Source organism: Mesoplodon densirostris, chromosome 8 (assembly GCF_025265405.1).
Source record: "Mesoplodon densirostris isolate mMesDen1 chromosome 8, mMesDen1 primary haplotype, whole genome shotgun sequence".
Taxonomy (NCBI): domain Eukaryota; kingdom Metazoa; phylum Chordata; class Mammalia; order Artiodactyla; family Ziphiidae; genus Mesoplodon; species Mesoplodon densirostris.
In genome coordinates, this window is record NC_082668.1 from 56,470,164 (window position 1) to 56,490,189 (window position 20,026).

The following is a 20,026-nucleotide window of genomic DNA, read 5'->3' on the forward strand; positions in this document are numbered from 1 at the left end:
CAGGCTAGCCTGTGTGGTACAGTACACTCGTGATGCTGGGCAGTAAGCTGCAGCTCCCAGTAAACCATTCAGTCACGAGGGTAAGCAACTGATACACTTAAAACGGTTCTGTACCTGTGTAACCATTCTGTTTTTCACATTAAGTACTCAATAAATTACATGAGGTAGTCAACATTTCATTACAAAATAGGCTTTGTGTTAGATTTTGTCTAACTAGGCTAATGTTAAGTGTTCTGAGCATGTTTAAGGTAGGCTAGGCTAAGCTATAATATATGATAGATTAGGTGTATTATGTTGACTTAACGATATTTCTAACCTATTATGAGTTTATTGGGCCATAATAACACCATCATAAGTCAAGGACGATTTGTACTTATGGTTTACCACTTTAACCATTTTTAAGTGTAAAATTCAGTGGCGTTACATTGTTGAAGTTTTCATCAACCCATACTGAAACTCCCCTCCCCACCAACCCGAAGCCCCTGGTAACCACTGTTGTACTTCTGTTTCCATGAATTCACTGATTTATGTCCTTCATATAGGTGGGATCATACAGTATTTGTCCTTTTGTATCTAGTTTGTTTCACCTAGCATACTTAATGTCTTCAAGGTTCATCCATGTGGTAGAATGTGTCAGAATTTCATTCCTTTTTAGGTTGGAATAATATTCCATTGGATGTATATGTACCACATTTTGCTTGTCCTTTCATCTATTAATGGACACTTGGGTTATTTCCACTTTCTGGCTTTTGTCAGTAATGCTGCTGTGAACATGGGTGTGTAAATATCTGTTTGAGTCCCGTTCATTTCTTTTAGATATGTACCCAGAAGTGGAATACTTGCATCATATGCTAATTCTATTTTTAATTTTTTGAAGAATTGCCATACTGTTGGCTGGCTAAAAATACTGTCTTTATCTAAAAGTATCTTTATTTTTCTTGATTTTTTTTTTTTTTTTTTTTTTTTTTTTTGCGGTATGCGGGCCTCTCACTGTTGTGGCCTCCCCCGTCGCGGAGCACAGGCTCCGGGCGCACAGGCTCCGGACGCGCAGGCTCAGCGGCCATGGCTCACGGGCCCAGCCGCTCCGCGGCATATGGGATCCTCCCAGACCGGGGCATGAACCCGTATCCCCTGCATCGGCAGGCGGACTCTCAACCACTTGCGCCACCAGGGAGGCCCTATTTTTCTTGATTTTTGAAGAGTAGTTTTGCTGAAGAATTCTGGCTGAAAAGTTTCCCTTCCAGTTCTTTAAAGATACAGTTCCATTGTCTTCTGTTCTCTATAATTTCTGCTGAGAAATTAGATGGCATTTATATTTTTGTTCTAGCTAGGTGTTTTTTTCCTCAGGCTACGTTCAAGATTTTTTTCCTGTATCTTTTTAAGCCGTCTTAACTATGAGTGTGCATAGGTTTATTTTGTTTGTATTTTTCCTGTTTAGTTTTATTAATACTGAATAGGTAAAGTTTTTGTTTTTCACCAAACTGGGAAAGTTTTGGCCATTATTTTAAAAATAGATTTCTGGCCTATTCTTTTTTTCTGTGATTTAAGTTATATTTGACTCCTTCATACTGTTCCACAGGTCTCTGAGGCTCTGCTCTCCTCAGTCTTTTTTCTCTCAGATAATTTCTCAGGATTTATCTTCTGTTGTCTCCAGTTTGCTGTTAAACCCACTTAATGTATCTCCAAATTTAATTATTGTAGTTTTTAGTCTAGAATTTGTATTTGGTTCCTTTTATAATTTCCAATTATCTGTGATTGCTTATCTCTAAAGTTGTTTGAAAATATTTTCCTTTAGTCCTCCAATTGCAACATCTACATCTTGAGGTTGGATTTTGTTTACTGTATTCCCTTGCGTATACGTCACATTTTCTTGGTTTTTTATTTGTTTTGTGTTTTTTCTGTGTGAATACTGGATAGTATTTTCTTAATTTTACGCTTGTATTTTGAATGAAATTCAGGGACTAGATTCTGTTGTGTTCTCTGAAAAGTATTTTTTTGTTCTAGCTTAATTGGATTAAAATTCCATTCTCTTTTCAGTGGTGACAACAGCTGAAATCTTTTCTTTTAAGTTCCTTCTTTGTCACTGTACCCTGGAGTCTCTACTGCGCATGCATGGTTTAGCAATTAACCAAGATTTGGGGCAGAGTTTATATGCAAATTTTGGGGCTTACCCCCTAGTTGTGCACAGATTAGACTACCATTAGGTCAGAAATTCTCATGGTGTGGTCTGAGGACCTCTTTTGGACCCTGAGAGCCTTTCAAGGTTGACAAGGTCCTGCCTTTTCCAACTATATTGTGTATGTGATGCCTTTTTTTCTTTATATGCTTCAGGAAGAACAGTGGATTGCAAAGAGTGAATGAAGGTGCAGATATGAGAATCCAGTTGTCTTTTTAAAACTGTATAATAAAGAGATTTACAAAATGTAAAACTATGCCACCCTCTTGTTAATTTTTTTTTGTTCTGGAAAATATTAAAATTTTATTTTAATTGATAATAAGTTCATTGTCATTCTAAATGAATTTAAAAATTAAAAATTTTTTTCCTTTTTAATTTCTTACATGGGGTACTCAGTACTTTTAAGAAAGTAAAGGAATCCTGAGGCAGAAAAATTTGAGACTGCTGTCTTAGATGAGAAGTTACAAAATGCAGATATCATTGGATGCAGTTTCATTTTTTCATGGATAAACTCTCAAGTTTCTGTCTCAATTTGGTCACTCTCCAGAGCCTTGAAAAAATGTTTTTTTTTAAACCAGATTTTATAATTTTTATCTAAAGGAGGGTTGATCTGTCCAACCAGGCAAGGAGGGACTTCCCTGGTGGTGCAGTGGTTAAGAATCCGCCTGCCAGTGCAGGGGACACGGGTTCAATCCCTGGTCCGGGAAGATCCCACATGCCATGGAGCAGCTAAGCCTGTGCGCCACAACTACTGAGCCTGCACTCTAGAGCCCATGCACCGCAACTACTGAGCCCATGCACTGCAACTACTGAAGCCCATGTGCACTAGGGCCCATGTGCCTCAACTACTGAGCCCATGCACCGCAACTACTGAAGCCCGCGTGCTCTAGGGCCTGCTTGCCGCAACAACTGAGCCCGTATGCTGCAGCTACTGAAGCCTGTGCACCTAGAGCCTGTGCTCTGCAACGAGAGAAGCCACCGTAACAAGAAGTCTGCGCACTGCCATGAAGAGTAGTCCCCGCTTGCTGCAACTAGAGAACGCCCACGTGCAGCAGTGAAGACCCATCACAGCCAAAGATTAAAAAAAAAAAGAAAAGAGAGAGGAGGCGGGCTTCCCAGGTGGCGCAGTGGTTGAGAGTCCGCCTGCCGATGCAGGGGACACAGGTTCGTGCCCCGGTCCGGGAAGATCCCACATGCCGCGGAGTGGCTGGGCCCGTGAGCCATGGCCGCTGAGCCTGTGCTCTGCAACGGGAGGGGCCACAGCAGTGAGAGGCCCGCGTACCGCAAAAAAAAAAAAAAAAAAGAGAGAGAGGAGGAAGTGACAGTGATTGACTATTAGCTATGGTACTATGCAACATAATTGTGACTGTGCCTGTTAACTTAATCCTTAGACAAATTTTGGTGGTGAACTATTACCGTATTTTATGGACAAGAAATGAGGCGTGGGTGCTTGTAGTAATTTGCCCAAAGTCATTCTGTCAGAAGTTGGTTTAAGCAGGATTATACCAAAGTAGGTCACGCTTGCCTTCAAAGACCCACGTTTCTATTTTACTCTGCTCTTTTTGGCTTCAGAGATTTAAGAAAATGTAAAATTACATAAGGAAGTATTAGAATAGGTTTCTATGGCAGATTTTGGAATTTTAGTTTCTTGGGCTTAATAAAATAGATAAATATCTTGGTGGTATGAATATGATCCTGCTAGAAGACAAGGAAATTAAATGACCTTTTAAATTCTTTTTAGTCTTGTAATTTCGTGATTCTATGTATCTATCAAAAATTTGAAGTACTTTTTATGAGATGTTAAGTTTAAGTATGGCATGATCTGAGAATAGAACTGTTTATGTTCTTTTTTAAAAAAATTTTTACTTATTTTGGCTGCGCTGGGATCTTCATTGCGGCATGTGGGATCTTTAGTTTGCGGCACGCGGGCTTCTTAATTGCAGCATGAGAACTGTTAGTTGTGGCATGCATGTGGGATCTAGTTCCCCGACCAGGGTTCCAACCCGGGCCCCCTGCATCGGGAGTGAGGCATCTTACCCACTGGAGCACCAGGGAAGTCCCAGTCAGTGACTGACTCTTTTTTTTTTTTTTTTTTTTTTAATTTTTTTGCGGTACGCGGGCCTCTCACTGTGTGGCCTCTCCTGTTGCGGATCACAGGCTCCGGACACGCAGGCTGACGGGCCCAGCCGCTCCGCGGCATGTGGGATCTTCCTGGACCGGGGCACGAACCCGTGTCCCCTGCTTCGGCAGGTGGACTCTCAACCACTGCGCCACCAGGGAAGCCCGGTGACTGACTCTTATCTCACTGAAAGATAAGAAGAGAGATGGAAGAAAGATTATTATGGAAGAAAGATTCTTTCTTATGGAAGAAAGATCATTAACTTTAGAATATTAATAAAAGAAGAATGACTTTAATAGTATTGAAATGTGTTGAGATTTTTCATACCCACCCAGTAGACTGGAATGACATTTATTTCAGTACTTAAATTTCATAAGGCAAATGTAAAATAAATTTTAGTTATAGTTTTGCTCTTGTTGAGAAACTTCCCAAACTACAGTGTAACAACAATAGGTCAGACTTGTGACTGATATCACCATTATAAACAATTTATATTTCTTTATTTGCCTTCTCTCCAAACACTGAAGTGTCACATGGATCATTAGAATGGGGGGAATGGAGATTTTTTAAACGCTAAAGTTTTGGGAGACTAGACAGTTGAATATCAGTCAGTGATGAGAATATGGTGTTTCTGAAATGAAGTAAATAAAAAAGCAATATTGAGTTGCCTATAACATTTTTAGAAATAGGATTATTTAAATTAATGTTTATACTCTTTTTCCTTTAAATAGTAATCATAATGTCCGTAGCTTTTCTGGATATTATACAGAAGGAAAAATATGTTATATTTCCTCTTCTTTCAAATTGGAAGTTTTTGGAGTTCTTTGCTGTTATTGTGTTAAAAATTTTATTGTAATAAAAAATGGCAGGAGATATCTTTAAGAGACAGCATAGCATAGCGATGAAGAGTACGGGCCCTAGGGAATTCCCTGGCAGTCCAATGGTTAGGACTCCACGCTTCCACTGCAGGGGGCACGGGTTTGATCCCTTGTCAGGGAACTAGGATCCTGCATGCAGAGCAGTGCAGCCAAAAAATACATAAATAAATGAAATGGTCCAAAATAAAAGAGTATGGGCCCTACAATCATATGGCTTGTATTAGAATTCTAGTTTCTTTTTCTCCTTTTTTTTTTTTGTGGTACGTGGGCCTCTCACTGCTGCGGCCTCTCCTGCTGCGGAGCACAGGCTCCGGATGTGTAGGCTCAGCGGCCATGGCTCATGGGCCCAGCCGCTCCGTGGCATGTGGGATCTTCCCAGACTGGGGCATGAACCCGTGTCCCCTGTATCAGCAGGTGGACTCTCAACCACTGTGCCACCAGGGAAGCCCTAAAATTTTTTTTTATTGAAGTATAGTTGATTTACAATGTTGTGGCAATCTCTGCTGTACAGCAGAGTGACTCACTTATACACATACATACATTCCTTTTTTCATATTCTTTTCCATTATGGTTTATCACAGGATGTCGAATATAGTTCCCTGTGCTATACAGTAGGACCTTGTTGTTTATCCTTCCTATGTATAATAGTTTACATCTGCTAATCCCCACACTCCCAGTCCTTCCCTCTCAGGAATTCTAGTTTTAGTGCTTACTTCCTTTGTGGCATTGGGCCATCTCAATTAGTTTTTGCTGCTGCTGGCGTTGCCTCTCTTAAAAGTATTCATCAGAGGCTTTAAAATGATATTTGCTTAAGTAGAATAGAATATAATAGAATTACTTAACACTTATTTGCTATAAAAAGTATCAGTTGCTTCCTTAGAGCTCCTAGAAGTTAAAAACTTAGCACCTAGCTGGGAAAAACTAAAACTCTACGTAACGTATTTTGGCTGAAAAGGTTCAGGTTTCATCAGAGATAGATGAGACGTCTCTTCAGACATTTTTAGTTCTATTATTTCATAGTTTTTATTTTCTTTGTATATTTTAAAAGATTTTTGGGGGGCTTCGTAGGTGGCACAGTGGTTAAGAATCCACTTCTCGTTGCGGTGGCTTAGCATGGGCTCTGTGCGTGGGGGTTTCAGTAGTTGTGGCACATGGGCTCAGTAGTTGTGGCTTGAGGGCTTTAGAGTGCAGGTTCAGTAGTTGCTCCATGGCATGTAGGATCTTCCTGGACCAGGGCTCAAACCCACGTCCCCTGCCTTGGCAGGCGGATACTTTTTTTTTTTTTTTTTTTTTTTTGCGGTATGCGGGCCTCTCACTGTTATGGCCTCTCCCGTTGCGGAGCAGAGGCTCAGCGGCCATGGGTCACAGGCCTAGCCGCTCCGCGGCATGTGGGATCTTCCCGGACTGGGGAACGAACCTGTGTCCCCTGCATCGGCAGGCGGACTCTCAACCACTGCGCCACCAGGGAAGCCCGACAGGCGGATTCTTAATCACTGTGCCACCAGGGAAGTCCCTGGTGTATTTTAAAGTAAGGTAGTATTTAGTTGAATTTGTCTGCATTTAATTTTGTAAGTAACCCTTTTCTTTATATTTTGATTTTATTTTTTATTTTTTCCTCCTTTGACTTAGTAATTTTTCTCCTTGTTTCTTTGATTTTGATTTAGTAATTTGATTTTTTCCTCCTAATGAATTTTATGTATACTGCAATTGGCAAGTCTAATTGGTGAGTCATTTTCTAAAAATTTGGTTGTAAATATGGCTGATGAGAATTTTGACTGTATTTTTCTGTAGTGAGGAGGAAATGTTTAAATTATGTTTTCAGGGTAGTGCCCAAAATATTAAATTCTCTCCCTATTATTGGAGCCACGTAGTAAGTCTCTTCAGCTACTTCCTTTTGTTCATTTATTGTTTTATTCACTTTTCATTCATTCATTTATAGAGTTCCTACTATGGATCAGGAATTGTTATTCTGCTTCCTGTTGATTAAAACAACCTCTCAGGGGCTTCCCTGGTGGTGCAGTGGCTGAGAGTATGCCTGCCGATGCAGGGGACATGGGTTCGTGCCCCGGTCCGGGAGGATCCCATGTGCCGCGGAGTGGCTGGGTCCGTGAGCCATGGCTGCTGAGCCTGCGCGTCCGGAGTCTGTGCTCCTCAACGGGAGAGACCACAACAGGGAGAGGCCGGTGTACGGCAAAAAAACCCCAAAAAACAAACAAACAAACAAAAACCTGTCTACCCTCCCTCACTTCCAGATTGTTAAATACTTTAACTCTTTACTCCATAGTCATTTTATCTATTCCTCAGCTATCAGTATAGTCAACCCTCCATATCTGTGGGTTCCACATGTGCAGATTCAACCGAGGATCAAAAATATTTTTAAAAAAATTCCAGAAAGTTCCAAAAAGCAAAACTTGAATTTGTGGCACTGGCAACTATTTACATAGTATTTACAACTATTTATATAGCATCTACATTGTATTAGGTATTATAAGTAATCTAGAGATGATTTAAAGCACACAAGAGGATGTGCATAGTTTCTGTGCAAATATTACACTATTTTATGTAAGGGACTTGAGTATCTGATGATTTTGGTATCCTAGGGGGCTGTGGGAGAGACGTCCTTAGACCAGTTCTCCGCAGACACCAGTGGAGGACTGTATTCTTTCTGTTCCTCCCTCCATGAAGTGTACAACTAATGACTTGTAAGTATTCAAGCAGTTAATCCCAAATAACATCTCTGAACTCAGTTGCTTAAGCAAGTTATGGTTGGGACTTACCTGGCAGTCCAGTGGTTAGGATTCCACGCTTGCAATGCAGGGGGCATGGGTTCAATCCCTGGTCAAGGAACGAGGATCCCACATGCCATGTGGTGCAGCCAAAAATAAATAAATAAATGAAAATAAAAAATTTAGGAAATAAGAAAATTATGGTGGAAGTTAGGTTTTATCATGGTAGAATTAGAGTTAAGCCAGTTTAAAGGGTGAAGTTCTTTGTGGACAGAGGGAGTCTTAACCCAGAGTCTTATGTCTCTTTAATGGGAGTTCTTCACCATAGTCTTAGGTCTCTTTAAATTGTGTACATGCTTAATTTTTTTATACATGCTTTATTTTTAAAATGAATATGCATGATTTTCCTGGCAGATGGTCCAGAGCTTTCATCGGATACTTAAAGGAACCTGTGACTCAAAAAAGATTAAATAAAAGCTACTATTTAAAATTTTGTTTTGTATGCATTTACTATTTAAAAAATTAATGTATTTTGTTTTGGTTGAGTACATATCCAAAGGCTTAACTTGATCATGAAGTTTTTTTAAAAAAAATTAATTAATTAATTAAAATTTGGCTGTGTTGGTTCTTTGTTGCTGCGCACAGGCTGTCTCTAGTTGCATTGAGTGGGGGCCACTCCTTGTTGCAGTGTGTGGACTTTCATTGCAGTGGCTTCTCTTGTTGAGGAGCACGGGCTCTAGGCGTGTGGGCTTCAGTAGTTGTGGCACGTGGGCTCAATAGTTGTGGCTTGCGGGCTCTAGAGCGCAGGCTCAGTAGTTGTGGTGCACGGGCTTAGTTGCTCTGCAGCATGTGGGATCTTCCCAGACCAGGGCTCGAACCCGTGTCCCCTGCATTGGCAGGCGGATTCTTAACCTGTGCCACCAGGGAAGTCCGATCATGAAGTTCTGTATCCCACACACAGGTCTAATAATTTTTAAGTCAGTGAAATTTGTCCTTAATATACCTCTACCTCCCTAGTCTTTTACTCAGTCTCTGGTATCCTGGCCTCAAGTTTTGACAGTCAGTCCTACCCTTAAAATGTTGAATGGTCCAAAATTACCTACTTCTTTCCTTTGTTTCCTGTTTCTATCCCCATCTCCAAAATATAATGCTAATCTTATTTGGGTTAGTAGAGTGTAGTTTTTTATTAATTTATTTAAAAAGATTTGAATGGGTGATAATCACTTGATCTTACAAAAAGTATTTTGGTTTCGTATGTTACTAAAATGCTAAAGGAAAATAAAAATGAAATTGAAATTGTTACTCTTCCAGGGAGAGTTTCTTATCCTATCAGTGAGTAAAGTAATTCACAGAAACTGCTTTTGGGCTCCTAGCCTGAATTCCTTTCCACCATATAATGCTCAAGTTTTTAATGTTTTTAAAAGGACACCAGTGGAATTTCAGAAAAATGTAAGAAAGGTAAATAAAAGCTTTAGATTGTATGGAGAAATATTTGGGGGCAAGATATCTGTCATATGGCCTAGAAGGTTGTCTTCTGAAGTCAGTTTCCTGAAATTGTCTTTCCTGTCCTTTCCATTCTCTAGTTTTGAGGTCAGAATATTTTTATTAAAGTAAAACCCTGTAATTACAAAAATAATATAACCAAATCAAATAATGTTTGTATTTCAAAAGTGACAGTTTCCTCCTCATCACTTCCCTTTCGCCCATCTCCTTTTCAGAGCTAACAGTGTTTAACTGTTTGATATTCTATTCCGTGTGTGTGTGTGTCATACCTTTAAAAAAAAAGATCTGTTTTGTGCTACAACTGCTTTTTAAAAAAAACTTTATATTTTGTTGGCTTTTTTTCCAAGATAAGACAAAGACATTTATCTCATTATTTTAATGTTTGCCTTGTAGTGCACTGTATAACTGTACCATAATGTCTTTGTTTATATTCCTATTGAAAGGATATTTAATTTTCAGTTTTTGCAGTTGTAGCACTGGGGTAGTAAGCATTATTGTACATACATTTCCAGAGTTGTATGAATATTTCTATAACACTTCTAAAAGTAGGATTACTAAGTCAAAGGGAATGTGTTTTTTATTTTTGATATATACAGCTTTGTTTTCCACCAAGATGATTGAATGTACTTCTGCTCTCCTCATGCATGGCACATGAATGCACACATTTCCTCAGTCCTCCAACACAATTTTCATTATATTTTTGTCAATATAAAACTATCTAATTTTTATGTATATTTTCTTGAGCACTGTTGAAAATGAGTGTTCCTTCATGTTTATTAAACATTAGAATTTCCCTTTCGATTGCTCATTATATACATTGACCAATTTTCTACTGTCTTTCTTATTTGAGTTATAGAAGGGCTTTGTTAATAACTGTGTTGCAGATTTTTTGCCTAGCCTGTCATTTTTCTTTTAATTTGAATGTGTCTTTTGCATTACAAAAATTATAAATTTTTCATTTTACTAAAGAACATAAGAAAACTTATTAAAAAAATGACCAATTTAACCATTGTTAAGTGTACAGTTCAGGCATTAATTAAGTGCATTCACACTGTTGTGCAGTGATTACCACCATCCATATCGAGAACTTTTTCATCATCCTGAACTGAAACTATACTCATTAAACACTAACAATATCATATGAGAGGAATCATACAATATTTATGTCTGGCTTGTTTCACTTAGCATAATGTCTTCAAAGTTTACCCATTTTGTAGTGTGTGTCAGTTTCATTCCTTTTTAAGGCTGAAATAAAATTCCATTGTATGTATATGCTACACTTTGTTAATCCATTCATTCATTTATCATTAGACACGGGTTGCTTCTACCTTGGCTATTGCAAATAATGCTGCTATGAATATGGTTGTACAAATACCAGTTTGAGTCCCTGCTTTTAAGTCTTTTGGGTATATACCCAAAAATGGAATTGCTAGATCATTGGTAGTTCTATTTTTAAGTTTTTGAAGAACCACCATATTGTTTTCCACAGCAGCTGCATCATTTTACATTTCCACTGGCAATGCACAAGGGTTCCAGTTTCTCCCGATCCACACCAACACTTTTTTTTTTTTTTTTGGATAGTAGCCATACTAATGGGTGTGAAGTGGTTTTGATCTCATTGTGGTTTCAATCTCATTGTGGTTTCATTTTGCATTTCATTGTAGTTTTGATTTGCATTTCTCTAATGATTAATGATGTTGAGCATTCTTTCATGTGTTTGTTGGCAATCTGTATATCTTCTTTGGAGAAATGTCTATTTAGGTCTTCTTCCCATTTATGGATTGGGTTTGTTTTTTTGTTATTGAGCTGCATGAGCTGCATGAAATTTTGGAGATTAATCCTTTGTCAATTGCTTCATTTGCAAATATTTTCTCCCATTCTGAGGGTTGTCTTTTGGTCTTGTTTATGGTTTCCTTTGCTGTGCAAAAGCTTTGAAGTTTCATTAGGTCCCATTTGTTTATTTTTGTCTTTATTTCCATTTCTCTAGGAGGCGGATCAAAAAGGATCTTGCTGTGATTTATGTTATAGAGTGTTCTGCCTATGTTTTCCTCTAAGAGTTTGATAGTGTCTGGCCTTACATTTAGGTCCTTAATCCATTTTGAGTTTATTTTTGTGTATGGTGTTAGGGAGTGTTCTAATTTCATACTTTTACATGTACCTGTCCAGTTTTCCCAGCACCACTTATTGAAGAGGCTGTCTTTTCTCCACTGTATACTCTTGCCTCCTTCATCAAAGATAAGGTGACCGTATGTGTGTGGGTTTATTTCTGGGCTTTCTATCCTGTTCCATTGATCTATATTTCTGTTTCTGTTCCAGTACCATACTGTCTTGATTACTGTAGCTTTGTAGTATAGTCTGAAGTCAGGGAGCCTGATTCCTCCAGCTCCGTTTTTCTTTCTCAAGATTGCTTTGGCTATTCGGGGTCTTTTGTGTTTCCATACAAATTGTGAAATTTTTTGTTCTAGATCTGTTAAAAATGCCATTGTTCGTTTGATAAGGATTGCAATGAATCTGTAGACTGCTTTGGATAGTACAGTCACTATCACAGTGTTGATTCTTCCAATCCAAGAACATGGTATATCTCTCCATTTTTTGTATCATCTTTAATTTCTTTCATCAGTGTCATATAGTTTTTTGCATACAGGTCTTTTGTCTCCTTAGGTAGGTTTATTCCTAGGTATTTTATTCTTTTTGTTGCAGTGGTAAATGGGAGTGTTTCCTTAATTTCTCTTTCAGATTTTTCATCATTAGTGTATAGGAATGCAAGAGATTTCTGTGCATTAATTTTGTATCCTGCTACTTCACCAAATTCATTGATTAGCTCTAGTAATTTTCTGGTAGCATCTTTAGGATTCTCTATGTATAGCATCACGTCATCTGCAAACAGTGACAGCTTTACTTCTTCTTTTCCAATTTGGATTCCTTTTATTTCTTTTTCTTCTCTGATTGCTGTGGCTAAAACTTCCAAAACTATGTTGAATAATAGTGGTGAGAGTGGACAACCTTGTCTTGTTCTTGATCTTAGTGGAAATGGTTTCAGTTTTTCACCATTGAGAACGATGTTGGCTGTGGGTTTGTCATATGTGGCCTTTATTATGTTGAGGAAAGTTCCCTCTATGCCTAGTTTCTGGAGGGTTTTTATCATAAATAGGTGTTGAATTTTGTCGAAAGCTTTTTCTGCAGCACTTGAGAGGATCATATGATTTTTCTCCTTCAGTTTGCTAATGTGGTTTATCACATTGATTGATCTGTGTATATTGAAGAATCCTTGCATTCCTGGGATAAGCCCCGCTTGATCATGGTGTATGATCCTTTTAATGTGCTGTTGGATTCTGTTTGCTAGTATTTTGTTGAGGATTTTTGCATCTATGTTCATCAGTGATATTGGCCTGTAGTTTTCTTTCTTTGTGACATCTTTGTCTGGTTTTGGTATCAGGGTGATGATGGCCTCGTAGAATGAGTTTGGGAGTGTTCCTCCCTGTGCTATATTCTGGAAGAGTTTGAGAAGGATAGTTGTTAGCTCTTCTGTAAGTGTTTGATAGAATTCACCTGTGAAGCCATCTGGTCCTGGGCTTTTGTTTGTTGGAAGATTTTTAATCACAGTCTCAATTTCAGTGCTTGTGATTGGTCTGTTTATGTTTTCTATTTCTTCCTTGTTCCATCTGGGAAGGTTGTGCTTTTCTAAGAATGTGTCCATTTCTTCCAGGTTGTCCATTTTATTGGCATAGGGTTGCTTGTAGTAATCTCTCATGATCCTTTGTATTTCTGCAGTGTCAGTTGTTACTTCTCCTTTTTCATTTCTAATTGTGTGGATTTGAGTCTTCTCCCTTTTTTTCTTGATGAGTCTGGCTAATGGTTTATCAATTTTGTTTATCTTCTCAAAGAACCAGCTTTTAGTTTTATTGATCTTTGCTATCATTTCCTTCATTTCTTTTTCATTTATTTCTGATCTGATCTTTATGATTTCCTTCCTTCTGCTAACTTTGGGGGTTCTTTTTGTTCTTCTTTCTCTAATTGCTTTAGGTGTAAGGTTAGGTTGTTTGAGGTGTTTCTTGTTATTGAGGTAAGATTTTATTGCTATAAACTTTTCTCTTAGAACTGCTTTTTCTGCATCCCATAGGTTTTGGGTCATCGTGTTTTCATTGTCATTTGTTTCTAGGTATTTTTTGATTTCCTCTTTTATTCCTTCAGTGATCTCTTGGTTATTTAGTAGTGTATTGTTTAGCCTCCATGTGTTTGTATTTTTTACAGTTTTTTTCCTGTAATTGTTATCTAGTCTTAGCGTTGTGGTCGGAAAAGATACTTTATAAGATTTCACTTTTCTTAAATTTACCCAAGGCTTGATTTGTGACCCAAGATATGATCTGTCCTGGAGAATGTTCCATTAGCACTTGAGAAGAAAGTGTATTCTGTTGTTTTTGGATGGAATGTCCTATAAATATCAATTAAGTCCATCTTGTTTCATGCATTATTTAAAGCTTGTGTTTCCTTATTTATTTTCATTTTGGATGGTCTGTCCATTGGTGAAAGTGGGGAGTTAAAGTCCCCTACTATGATTTTGTTACTGTCGATTTCCCTTTTTATGGCCGTTTACATTTGCCTTATGTATTGGTGTGCTCGTATATTGGGTGCATAAATATTTACAATTGTTATATCTTCTTCTTGTATTGATACCTTGAGCATTATGTAGTATCTTTCTTTGTCTTTTGTAATAATCTTTATTTTAAAGTCTATTTTGTCTGATATGAGAATTGCTACTCTAGCTTTCTTTTGATTTCCATTTGCATGGAATATCTTTTTCCATCCCCTCAGTTTCAGTCTGTATGTGTCCCTAGGTCTGAAGTGGGTCTCTTGTAGACAGCATATATACGGGTTCTGTTTTTGTATCCGTTCAGCCAGTCTATGTCTTTTGCTTGGAGCATTTAATCCATTTACATTTAAGGTAGTTATGATATGTATGTTCCTATTACCATTTTCTTAATCGTTTTGGGTTTGTTATTGTAGGTCTTTTCCTTCTCTTGTGTTTCCTGCCTAGAGAAGTTCCTTTAACATTTGTTGTAAAGCTGGTTTGGTGGTGCTGAATTCTCTTAACCTTTGCTTATCTCTAAAGGTTTTAATTTCTCCCTCGAATCTGAAAGAGATTGTTGCTGGGGAGAGTAATCTTGGTTGTAGCTTTTTCTCTTTCATGACTTTAAGTATGTTCTGCGACTCCCTTCTGGCTTGCAGAGTTTCTGCTGAAAGATCAACTGTTAACCTTATGGGGATTCCCTTGTGTGTTATTTGTTGTTTTTCCCTTGCTGCTTTTAATGTTTTCTTTGTATTTAATGTTTGATAGTTTTCTTAATATGTGTCTTGATGTGTTTTTCCTAGGTTTTATCCTGTATGGGACTCTCTTCGCTTCCTGGTATTGATTGAGTATTTCCTTTCCCATATTAAGGAAGTTTTCAACTATAATTTTTCCAAATATTTTCTTAGTCTTTTCCTTTTTTTCTTCTTCTTCTGGGACCCCTATTATTCGAATGTTGGTATGTTTAATGTTGTCCCAGAGGTGTCTGAGACTCTCCTCAATTCTTTTCATTCTTTTTTTTTTTTAATCTGCTCTGTGGTAGTTATTTCCACTATTTTATCTTCCAGGTCCCTTATCCATTCTTCTGCCTCATTTATTCTGCTATTGATTCCTTCTAGAGATTTTTCAATTTCACTTATTGTGGTGTTCATCATTATTTGCTCTTTAGTTCTTTTAGGTCCTTGTTCAGCATTTCTTGTATTTTCTCTGTCTATTTCCAAGATTTTGGATCATCTTTACTATCATTACTGTGAATTGTTTTTCAGGTAGACTGCCTATTTTCTCTTCCTTTGTGTGATTGGTGGGTTTTTACCTTGCTCCTTCATCCGCTGTGTGTTTTTCTGTCTTCTCAATTTGCTTACCTTACTGTGTTTGGGGTCTGCTTTTCACCGGCTGCAGGTTCGTCATTCCCGTTGTTTTTGGTGTCTGCCCCCAGTGACTAAGGTTGCTTCAGTGGGTTTTGTGGGCTTCCTGGTGGAGGGGACTAGTGCCTGTGTTCTGGTGGATGAGTCTGGATCTTGTCTTTCTGATGGGCAGGACAGCATCTGGTGGTGTGTTTTGGGGTGTCTCTGGCCTTATTATGATTTTAGGCAGCCTCTCTGCTAATGGGTGGGGTTGTGTTCCTTTCTTGCTAGTTGTTTTGCATAGGGTTTCCAGCTCTATAGCTTGCTGGTCATTGAGAGGAGCTCGGTCTTAGCATTGAGCTGGAGATCTCTGGGAGAGCTTTTGCCATTTTTTATTACTTGGAGCTGGGAGGTCTCTGGTGGACCAATGTCCTGAACTCGTCTCTCCCACCTCAGAGGCACAGGCCTGACACCTGGCCAGAGCACCCAGACCCTGTCAGCCACATGGCTTAGAAGAAAAGGGAGAAAAAAATTTTTTTAAAAAGTTATTAAAATAAAAAATAAAAAAATTATTAAGAATAACAAAAAATTAAAAAGTAATAAAAAGAAAAAAAAGGAAAAAGAGAGCAACCAAAGCAAAAAAATCCACCAATGATAACAAGCGCTAAAAACTATAGTAAAAAAACAAAAACAAAAACGGACAGGCAGAATCATAGGACAAGTGGTAAAAGCAGTTATAAAGGCAAAATCACACAAAGAAGCATACATCTACACCCACAAAAAGACAAAAAGGAAAAAAAAATATAATCTATATATAAAAAAAAAAGAGAGAGCAAGCAAATCAATAAACAAATCTACCAGTGATGATAAACTCTAAATACTAAACTAAGATAAACATAAAACCAGAAATAAATTAGATGCAGAAAGCAAACCCCAAGTCTACAGTTGCCCCCAGAGTCCACCGCCTCAATTTGGGATGATTCATTGTCTATTCAGGTACTCCAGAGATGCGGGATACATCAAGTTGATTGTGGAGATTTAATCTGCTGTTCCTGAGGCTGCTGGGAGAGATTTCCCTTTCTCCTCTTTGTTCGTACAGCTCCTGGGGTTCAGGTTTGGATTTGGCCCTGGCTCTGCATGTAGGTCTCCTGAGGGCATCTGTTCCTGCTCAGACAGGATGGGTTTAAAGTAGCAGCTGATTAGGGGGCTCTGGCTCACTCAGGCCGGGGGGAGGGGGGGTACAGATTGCAGGGCGAGCCTGCAGCGGCAGAGGCCGGTGTGACATTGCAACAGCGTGAGGCCCCATGTGTTCTCCCTGGGAAGTTGTCCCTGGATCACGGGACCCTGGTAGTGGCGGGCTGCACAGACTCCTGGGAGTGGTGGTGTGGATAGTGACCTGTGCTTGCACACAGGCTTCTTGGTGCCTGCAGCAGCAGCCTTAGCGTCTCATGCTCGTCTCTAGTGTCTGTGCTGATAGCCACGGCTTGCGCCCATCTCTGGAGCTCGTTTAGGTGGTGCTCTGAATTCCCTCTCCTCGTGCACCCTGAAACAATGGTCTCTTGCCTCTTAGGCAGGTCCAGAGTTTCTCCCGGACTCCCTCCTGGCTAGCTGTGGCGCACCAGCCCCCTTCAGGCTGTTTTCATGCAGCCAACCCCAGTCCTCTCCCTGGGGTCTGATCTCCGAAGCCCAAGCCTCAGCTCCCAGCGCCTGCCCGCCCCGGTAGGTGAGCAGACAAGTCTCTTGGGCTGGTGAGTGCTGGTCGGCACCCATTCTCTGGGCGGGAATCTCTCCGCTTTGCCCTCTGCATCCCTGTTGCTGCACTGTCCTCTGTGGCTCCGAAGCCTCCCCCCTGCCCACCCTCCGTGTCTGCTAGTGAAGGGGCTTCCTTGTGTGTGGAAACTTTTCTTCCTTCTCAGCTCCCTCCCAGAGGTGCAGGTTCCATCCTTATTGTTTCATCTCTGTTTTTTCTTTTTTCTTTTTCCCTACCCAGGTACGTGGGGAGTTTCTTGCCTTTTGCGAAGTCTCATTCTTCTGCCAGCGTTCAGTAGATGTTCTGTAGGAGTTGTTCCACATGTAGATGTATTTCTGATGTATTTGTGGGCAGGAAGGTGATCTCCACGTCTTACTCCTCTGCCATCTTGAAAGTCTCTTTGCTCACTTTTTAATGCACTGGTTAAGTTGTAAGGGTTCTTTATTACATTCTAGATATTAATCTCTTATTGAGTTGGCCAAAACGTTCGTTCGGGTTTTTCCATAAGATGTTATGGAAAAACCTGAACGAACGTTTTGGCCTACCCAATATATGATATATAACCTGCAAATATTTTCTCCTATCCTCTTCCCTACCTTAGCTCTTTCCTATTTCTTTTTTCCATCCAGGGTGTTCAGAGGAATTCTCCTCAACTAATACCGTTATCACATTACAAGCCTACACAGAAGCCTTCAAAGGCTCTTCATTGCCCACAGGGTGAAGTTGAAACTCCTAGAACTGATATTCGTAGACATCCACTGTCAGGTCTCTCTCTACCTTTTTTTTTCTCTATTCCCTGTAGGAAACTTCAGCTGAATTGGACTATTTGTTCCCTAAATTTGACATCCAGTGTCCTGCCCCAGACCATTATCTGTTCTTTCTTATTAGCCTTACCTTACCTACAGACTAACGGGGATCCACTTTTCTAAATGAATCAATTTCTGACTCACTTGGTATTTATCCAACCATCTCCTTAAGCTCTGACCCATATATTGTTCTCCTTGTTTATCTTGTTCGCATATGTACTATTGAATTTATATATATATATGTGCATGTTTATGTCTATCTGCCTTAGCTTCTAGTGGAAAGAACCAGGCTGTGGTGGATCAAATTCTAGCTTTAGTACTTAATGGTATGGTAGCCTTGGACAGGTTTTTAAATCTTTGAACCTTTTCTTATCTATAAAATAGGGTTGAAACTTATATGACAGCGTTAGGAGATTTTATGTATGCACACACACAAACATGCACATACACACATAATTACACATTAATTACTTGGCTTAGTAGACACTCAGTGTGTGTAGTTCTTATCCTGAAGGGCAGGGAAGTAATCTGTACAGACATTTAAAAAATGTCTGGGGCTTCCCTGGTGGCGCAGTAGTTAAGAATCCGCCTGCCAGTGCAGGGGACAGGGGTTCGAGCCCTGGTTTGGGAAGATCCCACATGCTGCCGAGCAGCTAAGCCTGTGCGCCACAACTACTGAGCCAGCGCTATGGAGCCCGCGAGCCACAACTACTGAGCCCGTGTGCTACAACTACTGAAGCTCGTGCGCCTAGAGCCCGTGCTCTGCAACAAGAAAAGCCACTGCAATGAGAAGCCCGTGCACCGTAACGAAGAGTAGCTCCTGCTTGCCACAACTAGAGAAAGCCCACATGCAGCAATTAAGACCCAGTGCAGCCAAAGATAAATAAAATAAAATAAATAAATAAATAGCTAGAGGTGCTGGAGAGGTGCTTGTTGTGGGCCAGGGTGCCCACAGTTTGTGTGTGGTTTTGGGAAACCAACCAGAGCCCAAGGAAGTTTCACTGTTTTTCCTAGGCCTTATTCCTGGGAGTAAGCAAGCAAGTGTGTGCATTCTTCAGGAGTAGAATCTCGGTTTCTTATAGCCCTCCTATAAGTCCCACTAGTTTTGTAACCAGCTAAGGAGACACATCTTCCTGGTATTGAACCCCAGGGAGGTGGTGCTCAATATGTGGCTTGGACCACTCACTCCCCACGGAGGATCTCTGAGACTGTGATATCCGTCTCCTCTTCTGTGTCCCCTCCTAGTGCTGCAAGTCCTGATTGCTTCTCCTCCCTTTCTACTTGACTTTGTGTGGATCTTTCCTCATAGCCTTGGTTGAAGAAGAGTCTTTCTATCATTCTCCAATTTGTTTTCATTGAGGATTCCTCATGTAGCTGTATTGTGATGTGTTCCTTTGGGGAGGTGAGCTCAGCATTCTCCTACTCCACCAATTGATCTCCTCCCTTGATATTATCTTTTTAATTATAGCCATCCTAGTGGATATGAAGTGATGTCTCATTGTGGCTTTGATTTGCAGTTTCCTGATGGCTGTTCATGTTGAACATTTTCTCGTGTTATTTTAATTTATTAATAAATTTATATTTTTTGGCTGCATTGGGTCTCTGTTGCTGTTCTCAGGCTTTCTCTAGTTCGTCGAGTGGGGGTTACTCTTCATTGCAGTGCGCAGGCTTCTCATTGCGGTGGCTTCTCTTGTTGCAGAGCCACGGGCTCTAGGCACGTGGGCTTCAGTAGTTGCAGTCTGTGGGCTCAGTAGTTGTGGTTTGCGGGCTCCAGAGCACAGGCTTAGTAGTTTTTTTTTTTTTTTTTGCGGTACGCGGACCTCTCACTGTTGTGTCCTCTCCTGTTGTGGAGCACAGGCTCCGGACGCGCAAGCTCAGCGGCCACGGCTCACAGGCCCAGCCGCTCCGCGGCATGTGGGATCTTCCCAGACTGGGGCACGAACCCGTGTTCCCTGCATCAGCAGGCAGACTCTCAACCACTGCACCACCAGGGAAGCCCCCAGGCTCAGTAGTTTTGGTGCCTGGAATTGTTGCTCTGCGGCATGTGGGATCTTCCCAGACCAGGGTTCGAACCCGTGTCCCCTGCACTGGCAGGCGGATTCTTTACTGCTGTACCACCAGGGAAGTCCCTTTCTCATGCTTTTATTGGCCATTTGTA

General features: G+C 40.1%; 1 protein-coding gene across 2 annotated transcripts in view; it reads left to right on the forward strand.

Annotated features, from left to right (window-relative positions):
* RAB3GAP1 (RAB3 GTPase activating protein catalytic subunit 1) overlaps positions 1-20,026 on the forward strand; it is a 126,026-nt gene that overhangs the window by 10,592 nt on the left and 95,408 nt on the right. Inside the window, exon 2 of one of the 2 annotated variants that reach the window (XM_060105910.1) lies at positions 7,774-7,875. The exons of the other annotated variant lie outside the window; for it this stretch is intronic. The gene's annotated coding sequence lies outside the window, so the exon portion shown is untranslated. The remainder of the gene's footprint in view (positions 1-7,773; positions 7,876-20,026) is intronic. 2 annotated transcript variants of the gene reach the window in all.